This window comes from Taudactylus pleione, unplaced genomic scaffold (assembly GCF_031769625.1).
Source record: "Taudactylus pleione unplaced genomic scaffold, aTauple2 ptg000080l, whole genome shotgun sequence".
Classification (NCBI taxonomy): domain Eukaryota; kingdom Metazoa; phylum Chordata; class Amphibia; order Anura; family Myobatrachidae; genus Taudactylus; species Taudactylus pleione.
In genome coordinates, this window is record NW_028284482.1 from 5,316,989 (window position 1) to 5,339,219 (window position 22,231).

A 22,231-nucleotide genomic window follows, 5' to 3' on the forward strand; every position below is an offset into this window, starting at 1 on the left:
AACGATATAAGCTGCATCCACCAGGGAAAAGGCAATTTACAAACAAGAAAAAAGGTCAAAGTAGATAAAATATTTATAAGTAGTGTACTTTCATATGGTCTTTTATAAAACAACTAAACGCCTCGATAAGACTTGCCAATGTAAACCCACTATAAATAGAGTATCTGAGCGCTTTACAGCTGCATAGACTGCAGAAATACTACTATGAACATTAATAGTCACCTTAGCCTTGCAAACATTGCTGAAAGTGACTGTGGGACTTACAGTGCACAGATCTCACCGCTGAGGCAGATCTGCCAGGAACGCACACTTGTAGGAGAAAGCCTGGGGCAAGAAACACTGAGCATTTTGCAGAGGTGTTAGTCACAACCATAAATGATAAATAACTCTCAGCAAGTTAGTTATAATGAACAGTATAATCACTGAAAAGCTAGCCAACCATTTCTTACATGCATCACTTATTAAAATAAGAAAAATAAACAGTGTCTTTCTCAGTGTGGGATATTTAAGTTTATAAAGATGGAAAATTTTGACCTGGAATGTCAGTGATTTCTGTCAATAAATAACTGAGTTCATATACATTGCCTACGCAAGCAAGCTCACTATAAATATGCTGGGAATTACTCTTTTGTTATGTGCTTTATTCATGATAATTTGAGTCAATCATTTGCAATGCAGTCACTGATGAATCCACTAACAGTTATGCTCCCCTGATTATTTAATAGTATATTATTATTATTATTATTATTATTATTATTATTATTATTATTATTATCATCATCAACATTTATATAGCACCAGCACACTATTAGTGCCATACAATGTATAATACAGTAATAAAACAAAACTGGATAGTAACAGAGAGGGGGAGATTTATTAAAACTTCTAAAGAGGACAAGTGGAGGCATTGCACAAAGCAACCAGTCAAATACAAGCTAGCATTTTATAGAATGTACTAGATTGGTACGATGCAGGCCATAGGACAGTTCATATGGTGACAACAGGGATATGGTCCATCCCTCCAAACGAGTTAAGACTGGTTAAGACACTACATACAGAGGGCCTGATTCAGAGCCGCTCATAAGCGGCCGCTCGTTCGCTCCGAGTGATGTTCGCACATCTGCGCATGCGTATGGGTCGTAATGCGCATGCGCCAACCAGTCATTGCGGTTGGAAATCAAGCGCTCGCAAAATAGCGAGTGCCTGCTAATTTGAGTGACAGTATGAGGCGTTTGTGGGTGGTAACAGGGGAAGGTGTTTGAAAACAGGGAGTGGTGATCCGAACGCAGGCGTGCCAAACGGTCAAAATGGGCGTTTTAACGGTGTGCATAATTAACAAAGCAGCATCATCAACCAAGTCACTTGGTTGTTTCTTAGCCTGAACTGTTCGCATGATTGCGGTAGGAAAATCCAACCACAAGCACTGCGAGCAGTTCAGATGCCTTTCGATGTACTCGATTAATCAAATAAATAGCAGAGATGACGTAGGATGCGAGCGGCCAGGAGGCGTTTTTACAAAATAGCGAGCGCATGTTTAATTCGCTCGCTCAGGCATAGAGGCGTCAACAGACCGCAAAGAGCGAGCGCTCAATTTAAATAGCCGTCCCCTTTTTCAGAACGAGCGAGCGCAAATAGCGTCCGGCTCTGAATCAGGCCCAGAGTACACATTCTAACCAATAATTCCCCATAATCCATAACCACCGAATGCAAGATGCGACTCCTTCGCCGATAGATTTGGATATCTGGAATTAAACAGGGTGTCAGTATGATACCAAACACGACATGTCTACTAAGTTCTATATCTTAAATATCATATATATACATTTTACACCATAATGATTTTGTGTGTGTTGTGCATCATTATATTGAAATAGTAACTATGTATATGTATGTGAGAATTAGGGGTGAGCGGGTTCGGATTTCTGAAATCCGAACCCCCCCGAGCCCCCCCGATCCGAGTCCGATCCGAGTCAGGCTCGACTTTTCCCGCCTGACTCGGATCTGAAATCGAGGCAAAACGTCATCTTCCCGCCTTCCGAGTCTCGCGGGTTTTGGATCCTATATAAGGTACACACGTCGGCGCCATTTTCTCACTCGGCTGTGGACAGTGAAGAGGGAGGGTGGGAGTTAGGGCTGTGTAGTGTAGTGTAGTGTAGTGCTGCTGTTGTCCACTACTTCAAAGTCCATAGGGGCTGGCTGTGTTGTGCTGTGCTGCTGTTGTTAATAGGGGCTGTGTCCACTACTTCAAAGTCCATAGGGGCTGGCTGGACTGTGCTGTGCAGTCAGTTCTCCATAGGGGCTGTGTCCACTCCAAAGTCCTGTGCAGTGTCCCAGTCCTAAAGGGGTGCTGAAGTGTTGTCCAGGGGGTGCTCTGTCCATCAGGGGTGCTCCCCCCAAGTGCTAAAAAAATAATATATTTTCTGTGTTTGTGAATTGTGTGCGCAGTAGCCGCACGTGCATCAACAAAGTAGTGCCAAGCGTGCGCCTGTGTCATAAGTAAAGGGCCGGCTGGCTTGACCGTTAAGGGTGCTGTAACCCCCGAAAGTACACTCCAGTCCAAACCAAAAAAAAAATTATTTTCTGTGTTTGTGAATTGTGTGCGCAGTAGCCGCATATGCATCAACAAAGTAGTGCCAAGCGTGCGCCTGTGTCATAAGTAAAGGGCCGGCTGGCTTGACCATTAAAGGGTGCTGTAACCCCCAAAGTACACTCCAGTCCAAACCAAAAAAAAAATTATTTTCTGTGTTTGTGAATTGTGTGCGCAGTAGCCGCACGTGCATCAACAAAGTAGTGCCAAGCGTGCGCCTGTGTCATAAGTAAAGGGCCGGCTGGCTAGACCGTTAAAGGGTGCTGTATCCCCCGAAAGTACACTCCAGTCCAAACCAAAAAAAAAAATATTTTCTGTGTTTGTGAATTGTGTGCGCAGTAGCCGCACGTGCATCAACAAAGTAGTGCCAAGCGTGCGCCTGTGTCATAAGTAAAGGGCCGGCTGGCTTGACCGTTAAGGGTGCTGTAACCCCCGAAAGTACACTCCAGTCCAAACCAAAAAATAAAAAAAAATTTCTGTGTTTGTGAATTGTGTGCGCAGTAGCCGCATATGCATCAACAAAGTAGTGCCAAGCGTGCGCCTGTGTCATAAGTAAAGGGCCGGCTGGCTTGACCATTAAAGGGTGCTGTAACCCCCAAAGTACACTCCAGTCCAAACCAAAAAAAAAATTATTTTCTGTGTTTGTGAATTGTGTGCGCAGTAGCCGCACGTGCATCAACAAAGTAGTGCCAAGCGTGCGCCTGTGTCATAAGTAAAGGGCCGGCTGGCTAGACCGTTAAAGGGTGCTGTATCCCCCGAAAGTACACTCCAGTCCAAACCAAAAAAAAAATTATTTTCTGTGTTTGTGAATTGTGTGCGCAGTAGCCGCACGTGCATCAACAAAGTAGTGCCAAGCGTGCGCCTGTGTCATAAGTAAAGGGCCGGCTGGCTTGACCGTTAAGGGTGCTGTAACCCCCGAAAGTACACTCCAGTCCAAACCAAAAAAAAATTATTTTCTGTGTTTGTGAATTGTGTGCGCAGTAGCCGCATATGCATCAACAAAGTAGTGCCAAGCGTGCGCCTGTGTCATAAGTAAAGGGCCGGCTGGCTTGACCATTAAAGGGTGCTGTAACCCCCAAAGTACACTCCAGTCCAAACCAAAAAAAAAATTATTTTCTGTGTTTGTGAATTGTGTGCGCAGTAGCCGCACGTGCATCAACAAAGTAGTGCCAAGCGTGCGCCTGTGTCATAAGTAAAGGGCCGGCTGGCTAGACCGTTAAAGGGTGCTGTATCCCCCGAAAGTACACTCCAGTCCAAACCAAAAAAAAATTTATTTTCTGTGTTTGTGAATTGTGTGCGCAGTAGCCGCACGTGCATCAACAAAGTAGTGCCAAGCGTGCGCCTGTGTCATAAGTAAAGGGCCGGCTGGCTTGACCGTTAAGGGTGCTGTAACCCCCGAAAGTACACTCCAGTCCAAACCAAAAAAAAAAATATTTTCTGTGTTTGTGAATTGTGTGCGCAGTAGCCGCATATGCATCAACAAAGTAGTGCCAAGCGTGCACCTGTGTCATAAGTAAAGGGCCGGCTGGCTTGACCATTAAAGGGTGCTGTAACCCACAAAGTACACTCCAGTCCAAACCAAAAAAAAAATTATTTTCTGTGTTTGTGAATTGTGTGCGCAGTAGCCGCACGTGCATCAACAAAGTAGTGCCAAGCGTGCGCCTGTGTCATAAGTAAAGGGCCGGCTGGCTAGACCGTTAAAGGGTGCTGTATCCCCCGAAAGTACACTCCAGTCCAAACCAAAAAAAAAATTATTTTCTGTGTTTGTGAATTGTGTGCGCAGTAGCCGCACGTGCATCAACAAAGTAGTGCCAAGCGTGCGCCTGTGTCATAAGTAAAGGGCCGGCTGGCTTGACCGTTAAGGGTGCTGTAACCCCCGAAAGTACACTCCAGTCCAAACCAAAAAAAAAATTATTTTCTGTGTTTGTGAATTGTGTGCGCAGTAGCCGCACGTGCATCAACAAACTAGTGCCAAGCGTGCGCCTGTGTCATAAGTAAAGGGCCGGCTGGCTTGACCGTTAAGGGTGCTGTAACCCCCAAAGTACACTCCAGTCCAAACCAAAAAAAAAATTATTTTCTGTGTTTGTGAATTGTGTGCGCAGTAGCCGCACGTGCATCAACAAAGTAGTGCCAAGCGTGCGCCTGTGTCATAAGTAAAGGGCCGGCTGGCTAGACCGTTAAAGGGTGCTGTATCCCCCGAAAGTACACTCCAGTCCAAACCAAAAAAAAAATTATTTTCTGTGTTTGTGAATTGTGTGCGCAGTAGCCGCACGTGCATCAACAAAGTAGTGCCAAGCGTGCGCCTGTGTCATAAGTAAAGGGCCGGCTGGCTTGACCGTTAAGGGTGCTGTAACCCCCGAAAGTACACTCCAGTCCAAACCAAAAAAAAATTATTTTCTGTGTTTGTGAATTGTGTGCGCAGTAGCCGCATATGCATCAACAAAGTAGTGCCAAGCGTGCGCCTGTGTCATAAGTAAAGGGCCGGCTGGCTTGACCATTAAAGGGTGCTGTAACCCCCAAAGTACACTCCAGTCCAAACCAAAAAAAAAATTATTTTCTGTGTTTGTGAATTGTGTGCGCAGTAGCCGCACGTGCATCAACAAAGTAGTGCCAAGCGTGCGCCTGTGTCATAGGTAAAGGGCCGGCTGGCTAGACCGTTAAAGGGTGCTGTATCCCCCGAAAGTACACTCCAGTCCAAACCAAAAAAAAAATTATTTTCTGTGTTTGTGAATTGTGTGCGCAGTAGCCGCACGTGCATCAACAAAGTAGTGCCAAGCGTGCGCCTGTGTCATAAGTAAAGGGCCGGCTGGCTTGACCGTTAAGGGTGCTGTAACCCCCGAAAGTACACTCCAGTCCAAACCAAAAAAAAAATTATTTTCTGTGTTTGTGAATTGTGTGCGCAGTAGCCGCATATGCATCAACAAAGTAGTGCCAAGCGTGCACCTGTGTCATAAGTAAAGGGCCGGCTGGCTTGACCATTAAAGGGTGCTGTAACCCACAAAGTACACTCCAGTCCAAACCAAAAAAAAAATTATTTTCTGTGTTTGTGAATTGTGTGCGCAGTAGCCGCACGTGCATCAACAAAGTAGTGCCAAGCGTGCGCCTGTGTCATAAGTAAAGGGCCGGCTGGCTAGACCGTTAAAGGGTGCTGTATCCCCCGAAAGTACACTCCAGTCCAAACCAAAAAAAAAATTATTTTCTGTGTTTGTGAATTGTGTGCGCAGTAGCCGCACGTGCATCAACAAAGTAGTGCCAAGCGTGCGCCTGTGTCATAAGTAAAGGGCCGGCTGGCTTGACCGTTAAGGGTGCTGTAACCCCCGAAAGTACACTCCAGTCCAAACCAAAAAAAAAATTATTTTCTGTGTTTGTGAATTGTGTGCGCAGTAGCCGCACGTGCATCAACAAAGTAGTGCCAAGCGTGCGCCTGTGTCATAAGTAAAGGGCCGGCTGGCTTGACCGTTAAGGGTGCTGTAACCCCCGAAAGTACACTCCAGTCCAAACCAAAAAAAAAATTATTTTCTGTGTTTGTGAATTGTGTGCGCAGTAGCCGCATATGCATCAACAAAGTAGTGCCAAGCGTGCGCCTGTGTCATAAGTAAAGGGCCGGCTGGCTTGACCATTAAAGGGTGCTGTAACCCCCAAAGTACACTCCAGTCCAAACCAAAAAAAAAATTATTTTCTGTGTTTGTGAATTGTGTGCGCAGTAGCCGCACGTGCATCAACAAAGTAGTGCCAAGCGTGCGCCTGTGTCATAAGTAAAGGGCCGGCTGGCTTGACCGTTAAGGGTGCTGTAGCCCCCGAAAGTACACTCCAGTCCAAACCAAAAAAAAAATTATTTTCTGTGTTTGTGAATTGTGTGCGCAGTAGCCGCACGTGCATCAACAAAGTAGTGCCAAGCGTGCGCCTGTGTCATAAGTAAAGGGCCGGCTGGCTTGACCGTTAAGGGTGCTGTAACCCCCGAAAGTACACTCCAGTCCAAACCAAAAAAAAAATTATTTTCTGTGTTTGTGAATTGTGTGCGCAGTAGCCGCACGTGCATCAACAAAGTAGTGCCAAGCGTGCGCCTGTGTCATAAGTAAAGGGCCGGCTGGCTTGACCGTTAAGGGTGCTGTAACCCCCGAAAGTACACTCCAGTCCAAACCAAAAAAAAAATTATTTTCTGTGTTTGTGAATTGTGTGCGTAGTAGCCGCACGTGCATCAACAAAGTAGTGCCAAGCGTGCGCCTGTATCATAAGTAAAGGGCCAGCTGGCTTGACCGTTAAGGGTGCTGTAACCCCCGAAAGTACACTCCAGTCCAAACCAAAAAAAAAATTATTTTCTGTGTTTGTGAATTGTGTGCGCAGTAGCCGCACGTGCATCAACAAAGTAGTGCCAAGCGTGCGCCTGTGTCATAAGTAAAGGGCCGGCTGGCTTGACCGTTAAGGGTGCTGTAAGCCCCGAAAGTACACTCCAGTCCAAACCAAAAAAAAAATTATTTTCTGTGTTTAGCCGCACGTATATATCAAATCGATATAACATAAATGGAGGACCAAACTTTCTCCGATAAAAATAAAATAGAGAAAGATCAAGAACCACTTCCTCCTAGTGCTGAAGCTGCTGCCACTAGTCATGACATAGACGATAACATGCCATCAACGTCGTCTGCCAAGGCCGATGCCCAATGTCATAGTAGAGGGCACATACAATCCCAAATGGCAAAGTTCAGGAAAATGACCTTGAAAAAGACATTTAAATCAGCTGAAGAGAAACGTAAACTTGCCAATATGCCATTTACGACACGGAGTGGCAAGGAACGGCTAAGGTCGATCCCTAGTATGTTCATGACTAGTGGTTCAGCTTCACATGACGATGGAAGCCCTCCTCCCACTAAAAAAATCAAAAGAGTTAAGCTGGCAAAAGCACAGCGAAGAACTGTGCTTTCTAAGAAGATATCACAAATCCCCAAGGAGAGTCCAAGTGTGGTGGTGGTTGCGATGCCCGACCTTCCCAGCACTGGACGGGAAGAGGTGGCTCTTTCCACCATTTGCACGCCCCCTGCAAGTGCTGAAAGGAGCACCCACAGTCCACTTGCTGATATGCAAATTGAAGATGTCACTGTTGAAGTACAACAGGATGAGGATACTGGTGTAGCTGGCGCTGAGGAGGAAGTTGGCGAGGAGGATTCTGATGGTGATGTGGTTTGTTTAAATCAGGCTCCGGGGGAGACAGTTGTTGTCCGTGGGATGAAAAAGCCCATCACGGTCATGCCTGGGCAGAAGACCAAACATTCCACCTCTTTGGTCTGGCAATATTTCTATCCAAATCCGGACAACAACTGTCTTGCCATATGTACCATATGTAAAGGTGAAATAAGTAGGGGTAGGGACGTCAACCACCTAGGAACATCCTCCCTTATACGGCACCTGCAGCGCGTTCATAAAAAGTTACTGTCAAGTTCAGAAACTTTGGCTAAGACCGTAAGCAGTCCAGGGACACCTAAATCCCGTTGTCCTGTTGTATCCAAGCGCCTGCAAACCACACCGTCAACTCCCTCCTCGTCAATTTCCTCCTTAGTCAGGATCGGAAGTAGTCCTGCAGGCCATGTCACTGGCATGACTGACTCTCCTATCCGGGATTCCTCTGGAGGATCCTGCATTGCTACGCCTACTGCTGCCGCTGCTGCTGTTGCTGCTGCTGGGAGTCGTTCATCATCCCAGAGAGGAAGTAGGAACACCACTACTTTTACTAAACAATTGACCCTCCAACAGTCCTTAGCGAGGAGGATGAAGTACGACAGCAGTCATCCTGAAGCAAAACGTATAACTGAGGCCTTGACTGCTATGTTGGTGTTAGACGTGCGTCCGGTATCCGCCATTAGTGCAGTGGGATTTAGACAATTGATGGAGGTAGTGTGTCCCCGGTTCCAAATCCCGTCTAGATTCCACTTCACTAGGCAGGCGATACCGAGACTGTACAGAAACGTCAGAAAAAGTGTCCTCAGTGTCCTGAAAAATGCCGTTGTACACAATGTCCACTTAACCACGGACATGTGGACAAGTGGAACAGGGCAGACTAAGGACTATATGACTGTGACAGCCCACTGGGTAGATGTATCACCTTACGCAGCAACAGCAGCAGCGTCACCAGTAGCAGCATCTCAGAAACGCCAGCTCGTTACAAGGCAGGCTACGCTGTGTATCACCGGTTTCAGTAAGAGGCAGACCGCCGACAACCTCTTAGAGAAACTGAGGGAAATCATCGCCCAGTGGCTTACCCCACTTAGACTCTCCTGGGGATTTGTGATATCTGACAACGCCACCAATATTGTGCGGGCATTACATCTGGGCAAATTCCAGCACGTCCCATGTTTTGCTCACACAATAAACTTGGTGGTGCAGAATTTTCTGAAAAGCGACAGGGGCGTGCAGGAGACGCTTTGGGTGGCCCGAAAAATTTCTGGCCACTTTCGCCATTCAGCGACTGCGTGCCGAAGACTGGAGCGCCAGCAAACACTCTTGAACCTGACCCGCCATCACCTGAAGCAAGAGGTTGTGACGCAGTGGAACTCAACCCTCTATATGCTTCAGAGGATGGAGGAGCAGCAAAAGGCCATACAAGCCTATACATCCACCTATGACATAGGCAAAGGAGGGGGTATGCACCTGACTCAAGCGCAGTGGAGAATGATTTCCGTGTTGTGCAAGGTTCTCCAGCCCTTCGAACTTGCCACACGTGAAGTCAGTTCAGACACAGCCAGCTTGAGTCAGGTCATTCCCCTCATCAGGCTTTTGCAGAAGCAGCTGGAGAAAGTGAAGGAGGAGCTAAGACGGAGCGATTCTGCTCGGCATGTGGGACTTGTGGATGAAGCCCTTCATTCGCTTTGCCAGGATTCCAGGGTGGTCAATCTGTTGAAATCAGACCACTACATTTTGGCCACCGTCCTTGATCCTAGGTTTAAAGCCTATGTGGTGTCTCTCTTTCCGGCCGACACAAGCCTGCAGAGGTGCAAAGACCTGCTGGTGAACACACTGTCAGCTGAAGCGGAACGTGACACGTCAACGGCTCCTTCTTCATTTTCTCCCGCAACTGGGGCTGCCAGGAAAAAACTTAGGTATCCTAAGCAACCCGCTGGCGGTGATGCAGGGCAGGCAGGACCAAGTTTGGACATCTGGTCCGGACTGAAGGACCTGGCAACAATTTCTGACATGTCTACTGTCACTGCATATGATACTGTCACCATTGACAGAATGGTGGAGGATTACATCGGTGACAGCATCCAAGTAGGCATGTCAGACAGTCCATACCTGTACTGGCAGGAAAAAGGCAATTTGGAGGCCCCTGTACAAGCTGGCTCTATTTTACCTGAGTTGCCCCCCCTCCAGTGTGTACTCCGAAAGAGTGTTTAGTGCAGCCGGGAACCTTGTCAGCGAAAGGCGTAGGAGGTTGCTTCCACAGAATGTGGAGAAGATGATGTTCATCAAAATGAATTATCAGCTCTTCCAGGGAGACCAGCCTCCAGAAGGTACAGAGGGACCTGTGGTGGTGGATTCAAGTGGGGACGAGTTAATACTTTGTGAGGATGAGGATGTACACACTGAAGAGGGTGAGGAATCGGTGGATGAGGAGGATGAGGATGACATCTTGCCTCCGTAGAGCCAGTTTGTGCAGGGACACATTAATTGCCAGCTTGTTTTGTGGGGGCCCAAACGAACCAATCATTTCAGCCACAGTTGTGTGGCAGACCCTGGCGCTGAAATGATTGATTTGTTAAAGTGTGCATGTCCTGTTTATACAACATAAGGGTGGGTGGGAGGGCCCAAGGACAATTCCATCTTGCACTTCTTTTTTTTCTTTGCATTATGTACAGTTTGGGGCCTAGTTTTTCTAACTGCCATCCTGTCTGCCACTGCAGTGTCAATCCTAGATGGGTCACGTGTTTGTGCCGCCCACTCGTGTCGCTTAGCATAGTCATCCAGCTACCTCGGTGCAACCTTTTGGACATGAAAACACTATTGTGAGGTGTGAGGTGTTCAGAATAGACTGGAAATGAGTGGAAATTAAGGTTATTGAGGTTAATAATAGCATAGGAGCAGAGAAACCAACAAATTCTGTGATTTTAGCTGTTTTTATGCTTTTTTAAAAAAAAATACAGATCCAAAACACAAAACCCAGAACCCAAAACACGGAAGGGTGGTTTTGGCAAAACCAATCCAGATCCAAAACACGAAGAAAGATCCAGATCCAAAACCAAAACACAAAACACGAAAAGTGGCCGGTGCACACCCCTAGTGAGAATGCATGTAAGCGTCTATGTGTACGCATGTGAATTCACATGTGATTGTCTATGTGTAGGCATGTATATATGTGTGTGCAAATGTGCATCATTGAATGTGTCATGGATTAATATATATAAATAGGCGTGAAACTGCAGTGGCAGACAGGATGGCAGTTTGAAAAACTAGGCCCCAAACTGTACATAATGCTAAGAAAAAAAAGAGGTGCAAGATGGAATTGTCCTTGGGCCCTCCCACCCACCCTTATGTTGTATAAACAGGACATGCACACTTTAACAAACCAATCATTTCAGCGCCAGGGTCTGCCACACAACTGTGGCTGAAATGATTGGTTCGTTTGGGCCCCCACAAAACAAGCTGGCAATTAATGTGTCCCTGCACAAACTGGCTCTATGGAGGCAAGATGTCATCCTCATCCTCCTCATCCACCGATTCCTCACCCTCTTCAGTGTGTACATCCTCATCCTCACAAAGTATTAACTCGTCCCCACTTGAATCCACCACCACAGGTCCCTCTGTACCTTCTGGAGGCTGGTCTCCCTGGAAGAGCTGATAATTCATTTTGATGAACATCATCTTCTCCACATTCTGTGGAAGCAACCTCCTACGCCTTTCGCTGACAAGGTTCCCGGCTGCACTAAACACTCTTTCGGAGTACACACTGGAGGGGGGGCAACTCAGGTAAAATAGAGCCAGTTTGTACAGGGGCCTCCAAATTGCCTCTTTTTCCTGCCAGTACAGGTATGGACTGTCTGCCATGCCTACTTGGATGCTGTCACCGATGTAATCCTCCACCATTCTGTCAATGGTGACAGTATCATATGCAGTGACAGTAGACATGTCAGAAATTGTTGCCAGGTCCTTCAGTCCGGACCAGATGTCCAAACTTGGTCCTGCCTGCCCTGCATCACCGCCAGCGGGTTGCTTAGGATACCTAAGTTTTTTCCTGGCAGCCCCAGTTGCAGGAGAAAATGAAGAAGGAGCCGTTGACGTGTCACGTTCCGCTTCAGCTGACAGTGTGTTCACCAGCAGGTCTTTGCACCTCTGCAGGCTTGTGTCGGCCGGAAAGAGAGACACCACATAGGCTTTAAACCTAGGATCGAGCACGGTGGCCAAAACGTAGTGGTCTGATTTCAACAGATTGACCACCCTGGAATCCTGGCAAAGCGAATGAAGGGCTTCATCCACAAGTCCCACATGCCGAGCGGAATCGCTCCGTCTTAGCTCCTCCTTCACTTTCTCCAGCTGCTTCTGCAAAAGCCTGATGAGGGGAATGACCTGACTCAAGCTGGCAGTGTCTGAACTGACTTCACGTGTGGCAAGTTCGAAGGGCTGGAGAACCTTGCACAACACGGAAATCATTCTCCACTGCGCTTGAGTCAGGTGCATACCCCCTCCTTTGCCTATGTCATAGGTGGATGTATAGGCTTGTATGGCCTTTTGCTGCTCCTCCATCCTCTGAAGCATATAGAGGGTTGAGTTCCACCGCGTCACAACCTCTTGCTTCAGGTGATGGCGGGGCAGGTTCAAGAGTGTTTGCTGGCGCTCCAGTCTTCGGCACGCAGTCGCTGAATGGTGAAAGTGGCCAGAAATTTTTCGGGCCACCCAAAGCGTCTCCTGCACGCCCCTGTCGCTTTTCAGAAAATTCTGCACCACCAAGTTTATTGTGTGAGCAAAACATGGGACGTGCTGGAATTTGCCCAGATGTAATGCCCGCACAATATTGGTGGCGTTGTCAGATATCACAAATCCCCAGGAGAGTCTAAGTGGGGTAAGCCACTGGGCGATGATTTCCCTCAGTTTCTCTAAGAGGTTGTCGGCGGTCTGCCTCTTACTGAAACCGGTGATACACAGCGTAGCCTGCCTTGTAACGAGCTGGCATTTCTGAGATGCTGCTACTGGTGACGCTGCTGCTGTTGCTGCGTAAGGTGATACATCTACCCAGTGGGCTGTCACAGTCATATAGTCCTTAGTCTGCCCTGTTCCACTTGTCCACATGTCCGTGGTTAAGTGGACATTGTGTACAACGGCATTTTTCAGGACACTGAGGACACTTTTTCTGACGTTTCTGTACAGTCTCGGTATCGCCTGCCTAGTGAAGTGGAATCTAGACAGGATTTGGAACCGGGGACACACTACCTCCATCAATTGTCTAAATCCCACTGCACTAATGGCGGATACCGGACGCACGTCTAACACCAACATAGCAGTCAAGGCCTCAGTTATACGTTTTGCTTCAGGATGACTGCTGTCGTACTTCATCCTCCTCGCTAAGGACTGTTGGAGGGTCAATTGTTTAGTAAAAGTAGTGGTGTTCCTACTTCCTCTCTGGGATGATGAACGACTCCCAGCAGCAGCAACAGCAGCAGCGGCAGCAGTAGGCGTAGCAATGCAGGATCCTCCAGAGGAATCCCGGATAGGAGAGTCAGTCATGCCAGTGACATGGCCTGCAGGACTACTTCCGATCCTGACTAAGGAGGAAATTGACGAGGAGGGAGTTGACGGTGTGGTTTGCAGGCGCTTGGATACAACAGGACAACGGGATTTAGGTGTCCCTGGACTGCTTACGGTCTTAGCCAAAGTTTCTGAACTTGACAGTAACTTTTTATGAACGCGCTGCAGGTGCCGTATAAGGGAGGATGTTCCTAGGTGGTTGACGTCCCTACCCCTACTTATTTCACCTTTACATATGGTACATATGGCAAGACAGTTGTTGTCCGGATTTGGATAGAAATATTGCCAGACCAAAGAGGTGGAATGTTTGGTCTTCTGCCCAGGCATGACCGTGATGGGCTTTTTCATCCCACGGACAACAACTGTCTCCCCCGGAGCCTGATTTAAACAAACCACATCACCATCAGAATCCTCCTCGCCAACTTCCTCCTCAGCGCCAGCTACACCAGTATCCTCATCCTGTTGTACTTCAACAGTGACATCTTCAATTTGCATATCAGCAAGTGGACTGTGGGTGCTCCTTTCAGCACTTGCAGGGGGCGTGCAAATGGTGGAAAGAGCCACCTCTTCCCGTCCAGTGCTGGGAAGGTCAGGCATCGCAACCACCACCACACTTGGACTCTCCTTGGGGATTTGTGATATCTTCTAAGAAAGCACAGTTCTTCGCTGTGCTTTTGCCAGCTTAACTCTTTTGATTTTTTTAGTGGGAGGAGGGCTTCCATCGTCATGTGAAGCTGAACCACTAGTCATGAACATACTAGGGATCGACCTTAGCCGTTCCTTGCCACTCCGTGTCGTAAATGGCATATTGGCAAGTTTACGTTTCTCTTCAGCTGATTTAAATGTCTTTTTCAAGGTCATTTTCCTGAACTTTGCCATTTGGGATTGTATGTGCCCTCTACTATGACATTGGGCATCGGCCTTGGCAGACGACGTTGATGGCATGTTATCGTCTATGTCATGACTAGTGGCAGCAGCTTCAGCACTAGGAGGAAGTGGTTCTTGATCTTTCTCTATTTTATTTTTATCTGAGAAAGTTTGGTCCTCCATTTATGTTATATCGATTTGATATATACGTGCGGCTAAACACAGAAAATAATTTTTTTTTTGGTTTGGACTGGAGTGTACTTTGAGGGTTACAGCACCCTTTAACGGTCAAGCCAGCCGGCCCTTTACTTATGACACAGGCGCACGCTTGGCACTACTTTGTTGATGCATGTGCGGCTACTGCGCACACAATTCACAAACACAGAAAATAATTTTTTTTTTGGTTTGGACTGGAGTGTACTTTCGGGGGTTACAGCACCCTTAACGGTCAAGCCAGCCGGCCCTTTACTTATGACACAGGCGCACGCTTGGCACTACTTTGTTGATGCACGTGCGGCTACTGCGCACACAATTCACAAACACAGAAAATAATTTTTTTTTGGTTTGGACTGGAGTGTACTTTCGGGGGTTACAGCACCCTTTAACGGTCAAGCCAGCCGGCCCTTTACTTATGACACAGGCGCACGCTTGGCACTACTTTGTTGATGCACGTGCGGCTACTGCGCACACAATTCACAAACACAGAAAATAATTTTTTTTTGGTTTGGACTGGAGTGTACTTTCGGGGGTTACAGCACCCTTTAACGGTCAAGCCAGCCGGCCCTTTACTTATGACACAGGCGCACGCTTGGCACTACTTTGTTGATGCACGTGCGGCTACTGCGCACACAATTCACAAACACAGAAAATAATTTTTTTTTGGTTTGGACTGGAGTGTACTTTCGGGGGTTACAGCACCCTTAACGGTCAAGCCAGCCGGCCCTTTACTTATGACACAGGCGCACGCTTGGCACTACTTTGTTGATGCACGTGCGGCTACTGCGCACACAATTCACAAACACAGAAAATAATTTTTTTTTGGTTTGGACTGGAGTGTACTTTCGGGGGTTACAGCACCCTTTAACGGTCAAGCCAGCCGGCCCTTTACTTATGACACAGGTGCACGCTTGGCACTACTTTGTTGATGCACGTGCGGCTACTGCGCACACAATTCACAAACACAGAAAGTAATTTTTTTTTTGGTTTGGACTGGAGTGTACTTTCGGGGGTTACAGCACCCTTAACGGTCAAGCCAGCCGGCCCTTTACTTATGACACAGGCGCACGCTTGGCACTACTTTGTTGATGCACGTGCGGCTACTGCGCACACAATTCACAAACACAGAAAATAATTTTTTTTTGGTTTGGACTGGAGTGTACTTTCGGGGGTTACAGCACCCTTTAACGGTCAAGCCAGCCGGCCCTTTACTTATGACACAGGCGCACGCTTGGCACTACTTTGTTGATGCACGTGCGGCTACTGCGCACACAATTCACAAACACAGAAAATAATTTTTTTTTTGGTTTGGACTGGAGTGTACTTTCGGGGGTTACAGCACCCTTAACGGTCAAGCCAGCCGGCCCTTTACTTATGACACAGGTGCACGCTTGGCACTACTTTGTTGATACACGTGCGGCTACTGCGCACACAATTCACAAACACAGAAAATAATTTTTTTTGGGTTTGGACTGGAGTGTACTTTCGGGGGTTACAGCACCCTTTAACGGTCAAGCCAGCCGGCCCTTTACTTATGACACAGGCGCACGCTTGGCACTACTTTGTTGATGCACGTGCGGCTACTGCGCACACAATTCACAAACACAGAAAATAATTTTTTTTTTGGTTTGGACTGGAGTGTACTTTGGGGGTTACAGCACCCTTTAACGGTCAAGCCAGCCAGCCCTTTACTTATGACACAGGCGCACGCTTGGCACTACTTTGTTGATGCACGTGCGGCTACTGCGCACACAATTCACAAACACAGAAAATAATTTTTTTTTTGGTTTGGACTGGAGTGTACTTTCGGGGGTTACAGCACCCTTAACGGTCAAGCCAGCCGGCCCTTTACTTATGACACAGGTGCACGCTTGGCACTACTTTGTTGATGCACGTGCGGCTACTGCGCACACAATTCACAAACACAGAAAATATTTTTTTTTTTGGTTTGGACTGGAGTGTACTTTCGGGGGTTACAGCACCCTTAACGGTCAAGCCAGCCGGCCCTTTACTTATGACACAGGCGCACGCTTGGCACTACTTTGTTGATGCACGTGCGGCTACTGCGCACACAATTCACAAACACAGAAAATAATTTTTTTTTTGGCTTGGACTGGAGTGTACTTTGGGGGTTACAGCACCCTTTAACGGTCAAGCCAGCCGGCCCTTTACTTATGACACAGGCGCACGCTTGGCACTACTTTGTTGATGCACGTGCGGCTACTGCGCACACAATTCACAAACACAGAAAATAATTTTTTTTTTGGCTTGGACTGGAGTGTACTTTGGGGGTTACAGCACCCTTTAACGGTCAAGCCAGCCGGCCCTTTACTTATGACACAGGCGCACGCTTGGCACTACTTTGTTGATGCACGTGCGGCTACTGCGCACACAATTCACAAACACAGAAAATAATTTTTTTTTTGGTTTGGACTGGAGTGTACTTTCGGGGGTTACAGCACCCTTAACGGTCAAGCCAGCCGGCCCCTTACTTATGACACAGGCGCACGCTTGGCACTACTTTGTTGATGCACGTGCGGCTACTGCGCACACAATTCACAAACACAGAAAATAATTTTTTTTTTGGTTTGGACTGGAGTGTACTTTGGGGGTTACAGCACCCTTTAACGGTCAAGCCAGCCGGCCCTTTACTTATGACACAGGCGCACGCTTGGCACTACTTTGTTGATGCACGTGCGGCTACTGCGCACACAATTCACAAACACAGAAAATAATTTTTTTTTTGGTTTGGACTGGAGTGTACTTTCGGGGGTTACAGCACCCTTAACGGTCAAGCCAGCCGGCCCTTTACTTATGACACAGGTGCACGCTTGGCACTACTTTGTTGATGCACGTGCGGCTACTGCGCACACAATTCACAAACACAGAAAATAATTTTTTTTTTGGTTTGGACTGGAGTGTACTTTCGGGGGTTACAGCACCCTTAACGGTCAAGCCAGCCGGCCCTTTACTTATGACACAGGCGCACGCTTGGCACTACTTTGTTGATGCACGTGCGGCTACTGCGCACACAATTCACAAACACAGAAAATAATTTTTTTTTTGGTTTGGACTGGAGTGTACTTTCGGGGGTTACAGCACCCTTAACGGTCAAGCCAGCCGGCCCTTTACTTATGACACAGGCGCACGCTTGGCACTACTTTGTTGATGCACGTGCGGCTACTGCGCACACAATTCACAAACACAGAAAATAATTTTTTTTTGGTTTGGACTGGAGTGTACTTTCGGGGGTTACAGCACCCTTTAACCGTCAAGCCAGCCGGCCCTTTACTTATGACACAGGCGCACGCTTGGCACTACTTTGTTGATGCACGTGCGGCTACTGCGCACACAATTCACAAACACAGAAAATATATTATTTTTTTAGCACTTGGGGGGAGCACCCCTGATGGACAGAGCACCCCCTGGACAACACTACAGCACTCCTTTAGGACTGGGACACTGCACAGGACTTTGGAGTGGACACAGCCCCTATGGAGAACTGACTGCACAACACAGTCCAGCCAGCCCCTATGGACTTTGAAGTAGTGGACACAGCCCCTATTAACAACAGCAGCACAGCACAACACAGCCAGCCCCTATGGACTTTGAAGTAGTGGACAACAGCAGCACTACACTACACTACACTACACTACACAGCCCTAACTCCCACCCTCCCTCTTCACTGTCCACAGCCGAGTGAGAAAATGGCGCCGACGCGGGTACCTTATATAGGATCCAAAACCCGCGAGACTCGGAAGGCGGGATGATGACGTTTTGCCTCGATTTCAGATCCGAGTCAGGCGGGAAAAGTCGAGCCTGACTCGGATCGGACTCGGATCGGGGGGGCTCGGGGGGGTTCGGATTTCAGAAATCCGAACCCGCTCACCCCTAATATATATATAGTCCAACAGAATGGCACTCCTAATCAAAGGCAAATACCGTGGTGCACAGCAATGAAAACGTATGTAGAGCACAGAATCTGCGGCACTCAATCGGATTTCACAATGATAATAACGATGAGACCATATTAATCTTCAACGTTTCGGAGTTTAATTCGTCATCAGGAAGAATATGAGAAATACAAAAACAACACTTAACTATATACATGTTTACAAAGACTGAACCCACCACCGATCGCGCACCATGTTCGGGCACCGGGCGGGACCATCCTCCGACCATCGACGTCACTCCCGGAAGTGAACATCCGGGGTCCGGTCCCCACCAGCGTCCGTAACCATGGCAACCAGCGACACACCACTACGTGTCTAATACAAAAGAAATATACAGAGGACAGTCGGATGGTGAATAGTATAATGATAACATCATTAAAAGAGAGCGATGTATCATCTCAAAACTTAAGAACAATATTTAAATTGATTTAATAGTACTACCACTTCTTAGCATAGTTGTAGGAAATTACAATATTTACATATTCATTAAAGAGCATTCCACTGGCGTCAGCAAAAAAATAGTGTACCACTATTAGTGCTAATATAGACATGCCCCCATATCAGTAAGAAAAGACCTATAAACACATCTGTCTAGAGTGTATATAGAAACTACCTACATCTAGGGATGTGCGCCGGACCATTTTTGCCGGATTTGGATTTGGTTCTAATTCGTCGTCCGGCTTTGGATTTGGATTTGCCAAACTGCGGTGACTGGCTTTGGATTTGGATTTGGATTTGGATTTTTTTACAAAAATTGACAAAAAAAGCTAAAATCACATAAATTGGTCTTTTTTTTCTTCCTAGAGTATTATTAACCTCAATAACATTAATTTCCAGTCAATTTAGACCATATCACAGCTTATAATATTGTTTTCAACATTATTGGCCAAAGGTTGCAGTGAGCTGACTGGTTACTAAGCGACAAAGCAGCGGCACAACGACACAGACACCACAGTATAAAGCACATCTATGACACATTGCCACACAGCAGTGGCAGAAATGAAAAGTAGTGCACCCACCCAGTGGGGTACGGCCAGCAGAGTCACAGTACTTGTTTACAAAGTGGGCTATGGCCCTAGGAGTCACAGTGCACAATCTTATTAGCATTACACCGCACATAGGGCCTGATTCACATTACACCATAAAGTAGTGTCTCTTATTTATTTTACGACACACAGTAGTGCCCCTTTTACACAATGCCCACAGTAGTGACCCTTTTACACAATGCCCACAGTAGCGGTGTCCCTTACACAATGTCCCCCAGCAGTGGTGCCCCCTATGCAGTCCCCTTAGTAGTAGGGTCCACTATGCAGTGCCCCCAGTAGAATGCCCCCCAGTAGTATGCCCCCCATTAGCAGGCCCCCCCAGTAGTATGCCCCCCATTAGCATGCCACCCAGCAGCATGCCCCCCATTAGCAGGCCCCCCCAGTAGTATGCCCCCAAATAGCATGCCACCCAGTAGTATGCCCCCCCAGTAGTATGGCCCCCCCAGTAGTATGGCCCCCCCAGTAGTAGGCTGCCCCAGTAGTAGCCCCCCCTGTAGTATGGGCCCCCCCTGTAGTATGGCCCCCCCTGTAGTAGGCTGCCCCAGTAGCAGCCCCCCCCAGTAGTAGTAAGCCCCCCCAGTAGTATGGCCCCCCCAGTAGCAGGCCCCTCAGTAGTATGGCCCCCCCAGTAGCAGACCCCCCCAGTAGTATAGCCCCTCCAGTAGCAGGCCCCTCTGTAGTATGGCCCCCCCAGTAGTATAGCCCCCCTCATTAGCAGACCCCCCCCAGTAGTGCAGACCCCCCCAGTAGTATAGCCCCCCAGTAGCAGGCCCCTCTGTAGTATGGCCCCCCAGTAGTATAGCCCCCCCCAGTAGCAGACCCCCCCCAGTAGTGCAGATCCCCCCCAGTAGTATGGCCCTCCCAGTAGCAGACCCCCCCAGTAGTATAGCCCCCCCCCCAGTAGCAGGTCCCTCTGTAGTATGGCCCCCCCAGTAGTATAGCCCCCCCCAGTAGTGCAGACCCCCCCCCAGTAGTATAGCCCCTCTGTAGTATGGCCCCCCCAGTAGTATAGCCCCCCCCAGTAGCAGACCCCCCCCAGTAGTGCAGACCCCCCCAGTAGTGCCCCCGGCCCTTGCACAAATAAAAAAATAAAAAATAAAAACTTACCTGTATCCCCACTCCCGCGCCGTCCGCTCTGTCACATGCTGAGGAGGGAGCCGGAAGACGGAGCTCATCTTGTTATTCTGGAGGGGATCTAGAAGCAGGTTTGAAGATCATATCAAATATATTAACTCACTTGATTGCCCGATCAAATTTACATATCAGATGAGTTCACAACAAATTAATTTTTTAGATGTTAATATCTATATACAAGATAATTACATCCAGACCTCCATATATTCCAAGGAGACTGATAGAAATATGCTGCTATCAGCACAGAGTCATCATCCTTTTGCTTTAAAACAGGGTTTGCCCTATTCACAACTGTTACGGGTAAAACGGATTACCAGTGATAAAAGTTTGTTGGAGTCATCCTTATTGGAAATGATGGCCAAATTTAAAGAGAGGGGCTATTCAGATAAAACCTTATGTGAAGCAAAAAGGAAAATTGATTTAATCCCACGGGCTACTCTCTTGAACTGTGCAGTTCAAGATAGTAACAGTCCCCCAGAACGGTTACATTGGGTTCATGAATTTAACATGGCAGACAAACTGATTAAACAATCAGTTAGATCTTTAATACAACAGGATAAAGACCTAAAAAAACTTAGACACTCTAGGATTATGTCGTGCTATAGACGTGGAAAAAATCGGAGGGATATGATTGTTAGAACAGACATTTCTAATAGATTACCCTCCAATACTCGTAAAAAACCGGGGGGGTGTTACAAGTGTCTGGGCTGCACTACGTGCAGTTATATGCTTCAGACTAAAGTCTTTTTTCATCCTCATATGGGTTGTTACGTTTACAATCCGTTATCCCTTAACATGCTCAAGTATCTATGTGGTCTATCTGATCAAGTGCCCATGTGGTTTATGCTACGTGGGTAAAACGATCCGCTCTTTTAAAGAAAGGATGGCCCTCCACCGATCGGCCATCCGGGCAGCACTTAATAATAGTAATAAAAAAGATATAGACCAGCCAGTGGCAAGACACTTCTTGTTAGCTAAACATAGTCTATCAACTTTGAAATATGTGATTATTGATCATGTGCCAGAGGACATACGAGGGGGAGACAGAGGCAAGAGACTGCTTCAATTAGAGACCCAGTGGATCCACAGACTTGATACTGTATCTCCACGGGGCCTCAATGAATATTTAACATATAGTGCTTTCTTGTAGAAACTGTGTTGCATCAATTTATTATCTCCCATTTACAGTTGTGGGGGATTTTATATGTAGCTTGTGGATTTAATTATTAAGAGGAATTAGATGTAGGTAGTTTCTATATACACTCTAGACAGATGTGTTTATAGGTCTTTTCTTACTGATATGGGGGCATGTCTATATTAGCACTAATAGTGGTACACTATTTTTTTGCTGACGCCAGTGGAATGCTCTTTATTGAATATGTAAATATTGTAATTTCCTACAACTATGCTAAGAGGTAGTAGTACTATTACATCAATTTAAATATTGTTTTTAAGTTTTGAGATGATACATCGCTCTCTTTTAATGATGTTATCATTATACTATTCACCATCCGACTGTCCTCTGTATATTTCTTTTGTATTAGACACGTAGTGGTGTGTCGCTGGTTGCCATGGTTACGGACGCTGGTGGGGACCGGACCCCGGATGTTCACTTCCGGGAGTGACGTCGATGGTCGGAGGATGGTCCCGCCCGGCGCCCGAGCATGGCGCACGATCGGTGGTGGGTTCAGTCTTGTAAA

At 47.3% G+C, this 22,231-nt stretch overlaps 1 pseudogene; it reads left to right on the forward strand.

Moving 5' to 3' along the window:
* Positions 1–519: 519 nt before the first annotated feature.
* LOC148532266 (uncharacterized) lies at positions 520–21,681 on the forward strand (annotated as a pseudogene).
* Positions 21,682–22,231: the final 550 nt, after the last annotated feature.